General features: G+C 42.3%; 1 non-coding gene across 1 annotated transcript; it reads right to left on the reverse strand.

The window, feature by feature from the left end:
• Positions 1–300: 300 nt before the first annotated feature.
• Positions 301–407, reverse strand: LOC116574617. Its single transcript, XR_004279397.1, has one exon. It is a non-coding gene; the product is annotated as a U6 spliceosomal RNA (small nuclear RNA).
• Between the last annotated feature and the right edge of the window lie 10,680 nt (positions 408–11,087).

Here is an 11,087-nt window from a genome sequence, read left to right on the forward strand (position 1 = left end):
GCTGTAGGCAGGGTGTCCCACTGGTGTCCGCGCAGCTGGAGCCAGGAGACGGGGGCACAGTGTGGCAGTGGAAATGGGCAGTAAGGGACAGGGTCCCAAAACATTCCGCAGGAATCAGGAGCATAATGGTAGTATGACCAATTCCAGAAAAATGGGGATGCTCATTTATGAAGATGACTTCAAGTTTTAGCTTGAGAACCTGTGGTATTTTCATGCCTTTTGAATACAACTGTTATCTGGGCAAGCAGGTGAGAGATCAGGGCTTCCTGTGCAGATTTTTTTTTTTTAAAGTAAGCTCTACTAAATACAGAATGCATTGGGAATTTTCATATCGTCCTTGTGCAGGGGCCGTGCTAATCTTCCCTGTATCACTCCAATTGTAACAAAAATGCTGCTAAAGTGAGCACCCTTACAGAGATGAGAGCTGAGTCTGGCAAAGGGGTTCCCTATGGATGCTTTTTTCCCCCCTCATTTATTTCCTTAATGGCCCCTGCCTACACTCTTTTGTGTTTGACCCAAGAGAAACACATTAGAACCGTTGTCTCCTCTGATTTCCCCTGGCTGCCCCATACACAAACTTACAGACAACATGCACATGGGACGCTTCTCCATGAACACTGGGTTCTCCAAATCATGGCTTTGGAGTTAACCCATAAACTGCCTGAATCACCAGCTCTGGCAAGAGTGGGTTCTGACAACGGGTTTCCATTACTCAGGCATTGCTCCATCCTGGCCACACTAGTCGCTGCACTGGTGACTGGTAAGCTCACCCTTGACTCAGGACAGTCGAGCTGCTTCTGACCCTAAAAGAGAGTCATTTAAAGATGGTATTACAACAATTAAGAATACATAAACACACACAAAGAATACCTAAACATGTATTAGACAAATATTTAGATAATGCATGCATTAAGTGTAGCACTATTTGGATTTAATGATAAAAGCAGAATCAACTATGCACCTGAAAACACTTCATAATTGTTTACTTTATCAATTTACCCCCTGACTTCAATTTTCCAACCTTACACTTGTAAGGAAGGCATTAATATTGAAGATTACAGTGATATCCAGTAGAGGAGAATACAGTAATAAATAATTTAGCTTCTTTATGCTTCAGTTGCTTTCCTAAATTACTTATGAAACAGCAACAAATACTACGGGTTCTATGGGGAAGGCTGACATTATCCATTTCTTATTTAACAATGGAGTCATTAAAAAAAAAGGGAGCGAGAAGGGAAGCTGGGAACGAGAAACTCATTATTACATTAAATACAGATCCTGGTATCCTGAGAAGCTGCATGTTTGGTTTGGCTGAGGAATATCCAAAGCCACCAGGCAAGAAAAGGACATTTGTTGTAGCCAAAGTAAACAGTTTTTATTTGTTTTCCATATGCAAGCATATGAGTAGAACCCAGCATATTTTATATTTGTACATTTCGGGGAAACATGTAGAATTTTAATCATCATAACATGAACCACGTCCCTTCTGCTACTTAATGTTTCATAACTGGGAGTGCTGCATGAGCAAAACATGTGGGAATTAGGAATCCTATGACATTTCAGTACTCGTGTGCATTTTGGCAGGGCCCAGACTGGAAGAAGCACACCTAAATTGTCTCGGGTATGCGAAAAGTTATTCTATAACTGTTTCCAGAACATGTGATTCAAATATCATAGTGGTTTATCAAATATAACCTACAGTGCCAGGAAAATTTTAATGGAGCCTTATGGACACTTTTTTTTCTGATCCCAGTAGAGATGGTCATGTCTTCCACCCTCCATAAACTCCAAGATCCCCCCACCCACTCCAAAAGAGGAGTTTTTTGGAGACAAAACCCCTACCCCTAGATATGAACATGGTCAAATGCCTGCATGTCTAAAGAGGCCTTTAGCCAAGGATCAGAAACACTGAGGATGCTTTTTTTGAAATATTATTTCCCACACTCTAACAGTTATGCCTACCAGACAAGATGTTCGCAATAAACTTTATAAACTTCCATATTTTGAGAACCCAATTGTGGGTGTTAAGATGGAAATAGAAGGAATTAATTGAAAGAAGTTGCGTATAATGTAAATAAAACCTTTAACAGTGCTTAGGACATAATATGTGCTCAATAAATATAATGTTAGCTATTTTAACATTATTATTTGGGATATTCACAATTAATAAAAAATGGCAGCACATCTCTACATATTTATAAATGTACATTTGGATTTATGTATATAATGGGTATGTATAAACAGAGAAGTGCCTAACTTTTCTAATTGCCAAAAATAATCTTTGCTTGTGAATTAATTCATTGCCGTTTGCTGTTTGTTTTCGTGTTGAGAGTTGGAAAGGAGAACACAAGAGGAGGTGTGAAATGGCTTATTTATTTCAGTGAATTATTAACCCAGAAGCCTAGTCACGATTATTCTAGTCAGAACTTTGAAGCAACTCTGGTCATTGAGGAAATACCTAATTAATGAATTAAAAATCACAGAACATGCTGCCCAGTGCCACCTTTATCACAGAATAATAAAACATTAGGATCAGAAGCGCCTTTAGAAACAAATCATGAACGACTCACAACTGTAGAACACAGACTGCGGGGCGATGGAGGGATGTGGATAGGCGATGGGCTCGATGGGAGATGGGCATTCAGGAGGGTACCTGGGTGTTCTATGTAAGTGATGAATCACTGAACTCCACTCATGAAACCAACATTGAACTGTGTGTCGACTAACTAGAATTTAAATTAAGAAAAGAAAAAAGAAAAAAAAAAAAAAGAAGGGCCATCAGAGATCATCCAGCACAATGCCTTCCTCTTACACGTGAAGAATCTGGAGCCCAAAGAGGTAGGGTGACTGGCCAGAGCACGTGGTCAGTTTCCCACAGGGGTCATTCCAGTAGTGGACTCTTGCCTCCCTATCCAGGCTCTGCTGGCTTTCATATCTGTAAGGCATTTCTTCCCTTGAAAAACAACAACAACAAAAACAAGTCTGTCTGATTACACTGGGTCTGTGTGAAGCCATTACGGCTGGATTTGCCTCCTTGGCCTCTTGTGGGTGATGACCTTATAAGCCTCTCAGATAAGGAGAACACGGATTATGATGTAAGATCGTTGAACCGAAGGGGCCCCAACAAGTATCCCTTTAACCTCACCTTTTCTGATCTGCTGTTGTCGATATCCAGGATATACGGGTGCACAATAACATCACCTCACTTTAGAATTAAAATGTCCACTGTTTTACTTTTGTTTTCCAAGTATATTTTTATGTGAGGTCTTTGAAATAGGTCACAGGAATCTCTTTCTTAGATCCAGACACAGCATTTTAAAATATTTAATTTAATTTAATTTAATTTAATTTAATTTAATTTTATTAAGTAGGCTCCATACCCAGCACAGAGCCCATTGGGGGGCCTGAACTCATGACCGTAAAATCAACACCTGAGCTGAGATCATGAGTCAGACGCTTAACTGACTGAGCCACCAAGGCACCCCTAGACACAATGTTCTTAAAATTATTGATGACCTGAAGAGATCACTTACCCCTGATTCCAGTGTTCAGAATGCATGGTCCTGTTGGGAAAATTAGCTTAAAATCACACATGCAGAATCCACAATGGAGTAAGGGCTGGAGGTTCCTAAGGCAGGATTTGGGTCTCCTTCATGGTCATATCTCCAACACTATGCACAGTGCTTGGCACATTGTAGGTGCTCAGTAAAGTTTGTTGGACAAATTAATGAATTTGTCATTAAATTAAAATTTCTTGTTCTCCAAATTTTCCATGGCAATAGAAGAGTAGTTTCACGTGGGGGCAGGCATTGGTACTTTCTGAAGTTTTGTTTCCCAAGCCTGATGGGCTGGGGGCTACTTTGGTGAGACCAAAACACTAACCAACCAGACAAACAGAAAACCACTCTTTTAAGACTTTTCCATCTGCTTCTGGAAGACACTCCAAAGCATATTTCCATGCCTAAAGGGGCATCCTTAAACTTCAGTGGATTACCTGGGAATGGACCCCAGCACCCCTCTACTCCCTTCAGAATGCCGTACTATTGAAAAAGGCTGGCATCTGTCTTCTGTTCACAACGGAGACCAGTTGGCCAGCTGCTGGTAGCACCTCACCTTTTTCAGGCCGAACTATGGCAAAGGCCACATCCAAGTTTCTTACCTTAGTGGGTGTGTTTGTAGTATGGTATTCCCATGGAGAAGAAATGAACACTTGTTTCCTTACTGACATTTTAAACAGTTCCTCTTTGGGGCATCTGGGTGGCTCAGTGGGTTAAGACGTCAACTCTTAGTTTTGGCCTGGGTGTTGATTTCTGTACTGTGGGACTGAGCCCCACGTTGGGCTCGGTGCTTGGCACAGAGTCTGCTTGGGACTCTCTCTCCCTCTGCCCCACCCGCTGTGTGCACGCTCTCAAGCTCTCTCAAAATTAACAAATCTTTTTAAAAAAAGAATTAAACAATTCCTCTTTAATGAAGTCTTTGCCTCTCTGTCATTAGAGTCCCAGCCAGCCCGATTTCTGAGTAAATTTCTCCATGAAGGGGAGGAAGACACTTCACAGTGTATGCTGCTTGAAAGACGGCCATTCAGACAACCATGTGTTGTGAAACTATTTTGTGCATGCGGCCCGCTCGTCGGGAAAGGCATTCCAGCACAGACTATGTGTGTGTCAGCGCTGGCAAGAGACCACGCCAGGGCATGAATATGTATGTTTTAAGGAAGGAGCAACAGTTGAGAACGGACGAAAGACATAGCCTGGGCACCCTCCCAATCCCTATAATTACACCACGAACCCTCCTTTAGGGAAAGCTCAGTTCTGCTCATTTTCAGAGAGGTGAAATTGGCATCTGAAGAACATGTTTTTGAGATTTTGAACACTGAGGTCTCTTTACATAAGCATCGGCAATAAAACAGCTTTATGTTGACCACATTTTCTTTCCCAGAGACGTGAGAAAAGAACAGGACTTGCCTCATAGGCCTAAAAAGAACACTCGGCTTCCTCTCTTAAAACCTTCCACCGTGTTTTTCTACCTCTAGTTTGGAGTTATAGAAAGATGGATATTTTTGTCCCCAAGCCAAGAAGCCTGTATGCCCTGTGTCTTTCACATCGCAGCTGCATTTCACAAAAAAGAAGTGGGTTTTTTTTTACCTGATTTTTCCTGTGGCATTTAAAAAATCTGCCCTGGACTTTGCCACATTCATTTTTTCCGTCCCGAAAGGCACCAGTGTGAGTTGGTGGGAGGAAAAACATTAACTTCACCAAAGCCTGGAGAGAGGTCAGCGGACATGTCCGGAATCACACAGTGACTCAGAATACCTGACTGCCTGGGCACTCTCTGAATCAGCCTGACTGGCCATTTAAACAGCAGGAGATATTTACTCATTCTGGAAGCCTCTCAGGCTGTGCTTCTAAATGGTCACCATCTAGTTTGGAAGGGGGTGTGGAAATCACTTCATTTTTACTCACTACCCCAAGTCAACAAAGTGAAACTGAAAATACATTCAAAAAAGTTTGTAGAAAGTTTCTCTCATTATAAATCTATGATTTATCTACAATTTATGATAAATCTTATGATTAAGCTAGAAAAGTATTTGAAAGATGTCACCAGCTTTACAAGTTGATTTCAGGGAGTAGGTCTGCACGCTCATGACCAACCCCATCCCCATCCCAACAGCACCCCTGTGAGCCACACCCTGAGTGGTGTGAGACTCACATCTGAGCCCACTTGACATTTTACCATTTTTCTTACGACTGGGCAAAAGCTGACTTTCCAAGTATCTGGTGGTCACTTTTTTTTGGCATTTTCCTAGATGCTTGTACTATGGACAAAATGTTAGGTAATTAACAGAACAAAAAGGCTATTTATTTATTTATTTTTAAAGATTTTTTTGTTTGTTTTTTTCCAGGACAGCAAGAGAGTTCAGAGAGGGAGAGGCAGAAGCAGACTGATGCCGGACTTGATCCCAGGACCCTGAGGCCACCACTGGAGCAGAAGGCAGATGTCTAACCGACTGAGCCACCCAGGGGCCCCAGAGAAGGCAATTTAATACCCTCCTTCCACATTCCTGTAGTTTGGGATACCACCTTTAGGCCAGTTTTCATCAATAAATCAAGTCATGGCAATTATTGGTTCTAAATTTAAAGTTTTCCCTTTTATGTTCAGGGGTGGTTGAAAATTCCTGTTTTCTCTGAATTTGCACTTCAGATGGGGCACAATTCTCCTGTCTCCACTTTGCTCTTTGCATGCCAAATAGTCCCAATTATCCGATGGCTTCCTAGCTCCCTCTCCAGCCCACTGTAGAACTCCTCTCTGGGACTGCTGTGAGCTTCCCGACTGGGTTCTCTTGGGTAGTTGGGAAATCTCCCCACACCAGTGGCCCTCACCCTCCAAAACAAAAACAAAGCAATTCACACACATTCTCCCAGACTAACAGGGGGTGTGTCTCACCTTTCCCGGTTGGCATATGTTATTTATTTCATATGTATTAGTACACGTAGTCATCTGTGGCTTTCTTTGACCATTTACTGAGCAAACTAAAGTCTAAGATAGTCAAAAGTTTAGTAACGTAACCAGTAAACTCCAAGCCACCGAATCTGGCAATGAGATGAAAACATGCCTTTCGAGAAGAAATTGGCTGTGACAATGACCAGAGAAGAAATCTCTGGAGTCCTTGGCAACGTTGGCAATTTAATGTTGCTCACTGAGACATGTGGGTTTCCTTTAGCTGATGATAATCACAGGAGCTGGTTCTACTGGATGTTAAAAAAAAAAAAAAAAGGAACTTGAAGGAAAAGTTTCTTTACAAGTTGAAAGTAAAAGAAGCTAGGCTGATAACAATTTCCATAGATTTTAGATAAGAAAAATTATAGATACTGGTTTCAGTTATTAAAAAGCATGAGCGTAAGCCTTTTGATGCCTTAATTAAAGTTCTTGTTCAGAAAATGTGTTTAAACACAACCTTTAACAGCTTAGTTTTTAAAATAGTATCATAAAAGCAGGAGAGGGAACAAATCTGTATGTATCTGGACTACAGGAGAAATCTTATCACCAATTACTAAAGGGAAGGGCAGGAGTCCCAGCACGCCTGTTAAAGATCTTATTGGAGAGGTACAGGGGAGGAGGGGAGCATGAAAATGTCATTAAGGAGCATGAAAGCCTAGGCATGACTTAAAAAAAAAAGAAAAGAAAAGAAAAGAAAAATACAGCATTTCAGAGCAGCCTAGCCTTGCCTCCAGGTCCTCTGGAGCTGGAGACGCTACTTTTTTTTCTTTTTTTTTTGTCTGTGGAGTTTGCATTTGTTCCATTCCCTTTTCTAGTGCCCTCGGAGCCCCTTGGCCTCATCTTCAGTTGTCTCCATCCTTGGCCTAAAATAGACACCAAGTTACGGTGTGACTTCCAGGTATCTCGATCACTAAATGTCAGTTCAGTGAGGGGAAACATCCAGTTAAAACAAAAGTGGATTTCTCACAATTATTGTGGCTGGTATGGATCCAAGTTCAGATTTTTCACCCTTATCCCACGTCCCCTCTCAACCTTCACCCCGGAGTGGAGGGGTAGGAATAGAAAGGAATGGAGGACGTAATTTCTTTTCTTTCAGGTTCTCTAAGTAAACTCTGGGTTTTGGTGGACAGCATGTCAGTATCATGATGTCTGAATTCTCATTGTATCAGAGTAGCCCGGATCTTAAGGGTTTTACTTCTTTTTATTATTTTTTTTAAGATTTTATTCATTTATTTGAGAGAGAGAGCATAAGCAGGGAGAAGAGGGAGAAAGAGGCTCCCTGTGAGTAGAGCTCCTGATGTGGGGCTCGATCCCAGGACCCTGGAATTATGACCTGAGCTGAAGGCCGCCGCTTAATGGTCGGAACCACCCAGGCGCCGTGAGCTTGAGGTTTTTTTAAAACTCCAACTGCTCTGATGGGTAGTTCCATCTAGTAATGGCTACTTTCAGTGGTGCATATACACAGACTCTCAAATTAAGTTCTAACATAGCAATTTGAGTGCTTAGCACAGCCACTTGCCTGCCTTTTAGAGTGACCATCCTCGGTTCATCGTGTTTTAACACCACCTGCATATTCACCAGTTGCATGACTGAAGACTAATGCCATGTCCAAATTAAATCGCTTATCTTGTACTTCACAGCCAAAAGTGAAATCCTCCATGTCTTAATTTGTTCCTCAAAGAATTTCCATTAACCCAGTTCATAGTTCTCAACAGGAAGTCATATAGACTTGAAAAACGACAAAAGACAGGCAATGGAGAGCCGAAGATGAGAACAGACAGAGGTCAAATATACACATCTACCCACACAAACAGACAGGAATAAGATATTTGAGGGCATTTTCACAAAAAGTTGCCTCTTTAGAGAAGAAATTAAAATTAAACTTCTTTACCTGAATTTTCAGACATAACGGGCTTCATAGAGTATTTGGAAAACTGAAAGCCCCTCTCATTTTTATGATAAAATTGGACTTCTATTCCTCTAAAGCCAGTATTAGACCCAGAGAAGAGCTCAGGAAGAATGCAGCAAAACATATGTCCCCCGCAAAGCACATATTTAAAGGTAAGGTTACCTTTCACTGATAAATTATTGAAATTACTACTCCAAATAAGTTATGGAATATGCATGCTAAGTAGAGTTATTTTTATATTTGGTGTAAGAAGCTTAAAAGGAAAGCAATATTGCAACAGAGCAAAACAAATGAGAGACTGGGGAGTCACTCAGCTTCTGTCAAGTATGTCCTTAATATTCCCCGAGAAGAGAATATACAGGCTGCATTTTTTTTTTTTAAATTAGCCTGTCTTGGAATTGAATGGTCAATCTTGGTTAATCTTGGTTAAAACCTAGAGGAGATGCAGACACTTTCATTCAAAATACAATAGGGTATCTGAGAGCTCTCCAGCCACAGAGAGCAACGCCACAGAGCAAGGCTTGTGTAGACAGGGTTGGGCAAGAAGTCCATCTGGCAGGGAGCTAAGGTGAGAGTCAGAACAAACAAGATTGCAGCAAATTTCAGGCTACAGACAGCCATCAAATACACAAGATGTCCAAACAGGTTGTTTATATGGCCTCTCTTCCCCACCACCACCCCCAGAAGAGAAGCTCCATGTACATAGGGATTTTTAAATTTTGCTCACAATCGTACCCCGAGCTTCTGGAACAGCTCCTGACTCAAATATTTGATGACTGAATGAACATCAACTCAGTTGCCGAAGATAGCTTTGTCAAAGGAAATTAAATTCCACAGATATCTAGTGAGTACCTAAGCAGTGCAATGGGAAGTGTCCGTGTGCAATGTGAAGTGTCCACACAGAACCTTGATAGGACAGGAAAATGCACAGTGCCGCGTGAGAGGAGGACAGGCCGGTGATGGCATCAAGGAGTGTCTTTGGAAAGAATGGCATTGATAGGAAAGGCTGAAACCTGTGTCAGGCCCCGGGCTCGGTGCTCAAGTTCCCTGAGCTCTGTCCCCTGCACAGAAACCACGTCACCAACCGTATCCACTGTCACATACCTCGTGCTAGCTCAGTGTTCTAGAAGGTGCTCAGACAATGTCTGTGCATTGACTGAGCAGGAAATACGGACTCAGGGAGGGTATGTGATCTAGCTGTAGGGTCAGCATGTTGGCCAGGCCCAGCCAGGGACTCGACCCACGGTTCCCTCCTTGTTTCCTCCACCTCCTTCACTGGAATGACCGTAGTCAGTCCGGATCTCAGATGGTCTGAGTGAAGTCTGAGAACTCCAGTCCTAGAATTAAATATCAAAATGTGAAACCCCAGGGCTCCATTTAACACTTCCTGAATCAGGAGAACCTGGGTGGCTCAGTCATTAAGCCTCTGCCTTAGGCTCAGGTCATGATCCCAGAGTCCTGGGATCAAGCCAGGGAGCACTGGGCTCCCTGCTTGGCGGGAAGCCTCCTTCTCCCTCTCCCACACCCCCTGCCTGCGTCCCTGTGTCTCTCTCTGTCAAATAAATAAATAAAATCTTTAGGGTGCTTGGATGGCTGAGTGGGTTAAGCCTGTGCCTTCGGTTCAGGTCATGATCTCAGGGTTATGGGATCCAGGCCAGCATCAGCAGGGAGCCTGCCTCTCCCTCTCTCTCTGCCTGCCTCTCTGCCTACTTGTGATCTCTCTATCAAATAAATAAATACAATCTTTAAAATAAATGAATAAATAAATAAATACATAACATCTTGGCGGGGGGGGGGGGGGCGGGGGGGGGAGACTTCCTGAATCACAATCCTGGGTGGGGGACCCAGAAACTAGCATTTTAACCAAAGATCCAGGTAAGTCTCCTGCATGTCAAAATCTGGATTCCACTAAAGTAGGATTTTGTAGACAAGTAAAAAGATCTAATAAGAATTCTCTCTCAAGTACCCACATTAGTAACTGAAATCCCAAGGGCAAGGAAAACTAGTATTTTAGGTGGTTACTGTCAACCAGGTACTATTCAAGATGCCATCACATTGGGGTGCCTGGGTGGCTCAGTGGGTTAAAGCCTCTGACTTTGGCTCAGGTCATGATCCTAGGGTCCTGGGATCGAGCCCCACATTGGGCTCTCTGCTCAGCGGGGAGCCTGCTTCCTCCTCTCTCTGTCTGCCTCTCTACCTCCTTGTGATTTCTGTCTGTCAAATAAATAAATAAATCTTTAAAAAAAAAGATGCTGTCACATAGTATAATTCAATATTCAAAAGCCCAAAGCAGTAGTGTTATTACATCTATTTTTAAAGAAAGCAGCTCAAGGACAATAAATAACTTGCCTAACATTGCAAAAGTACCTGCGGGAATCCAGACCAGATTTAATCCCTGAGATAACATACTGCCTGACGTCTTGCTGCATCTTTTGGAAATTCTGGATCGAGGAAACGGGGACACTGTAAAGGATTTGTGTTCAAGAAATGTACATAGAATCAGTTACTGATCGGATGAATCTGTCAAGATGAATTTCTGGACATCAAGATTTGAGGTTTTAACTTATACAAGCTTTAGGCATGACTAACTTATCTATGACTACAATAATCCCAAGAAAAAGGTGAGCACTGAGTAAAGTGGTTTGTCTGGGAAAGAACCAGAACGAAATCAGGTGCACAG

The sequence above is a fragment of the Mustela erminea genome, chromosome 15 (genome assembly GCF_009829155.1).
Source record: "Mustela erminea isolate mMusErm1 chromosome 15, mMusErm1.Pri, whole genome shotgun sequence".
In the NCBI taxonomy this organism is placed as follows: Eukaryota; Metazoa; Chordata; class Mammalia; order Carnivora; family Mustelidae; genus Mustela; species Mustela erminea.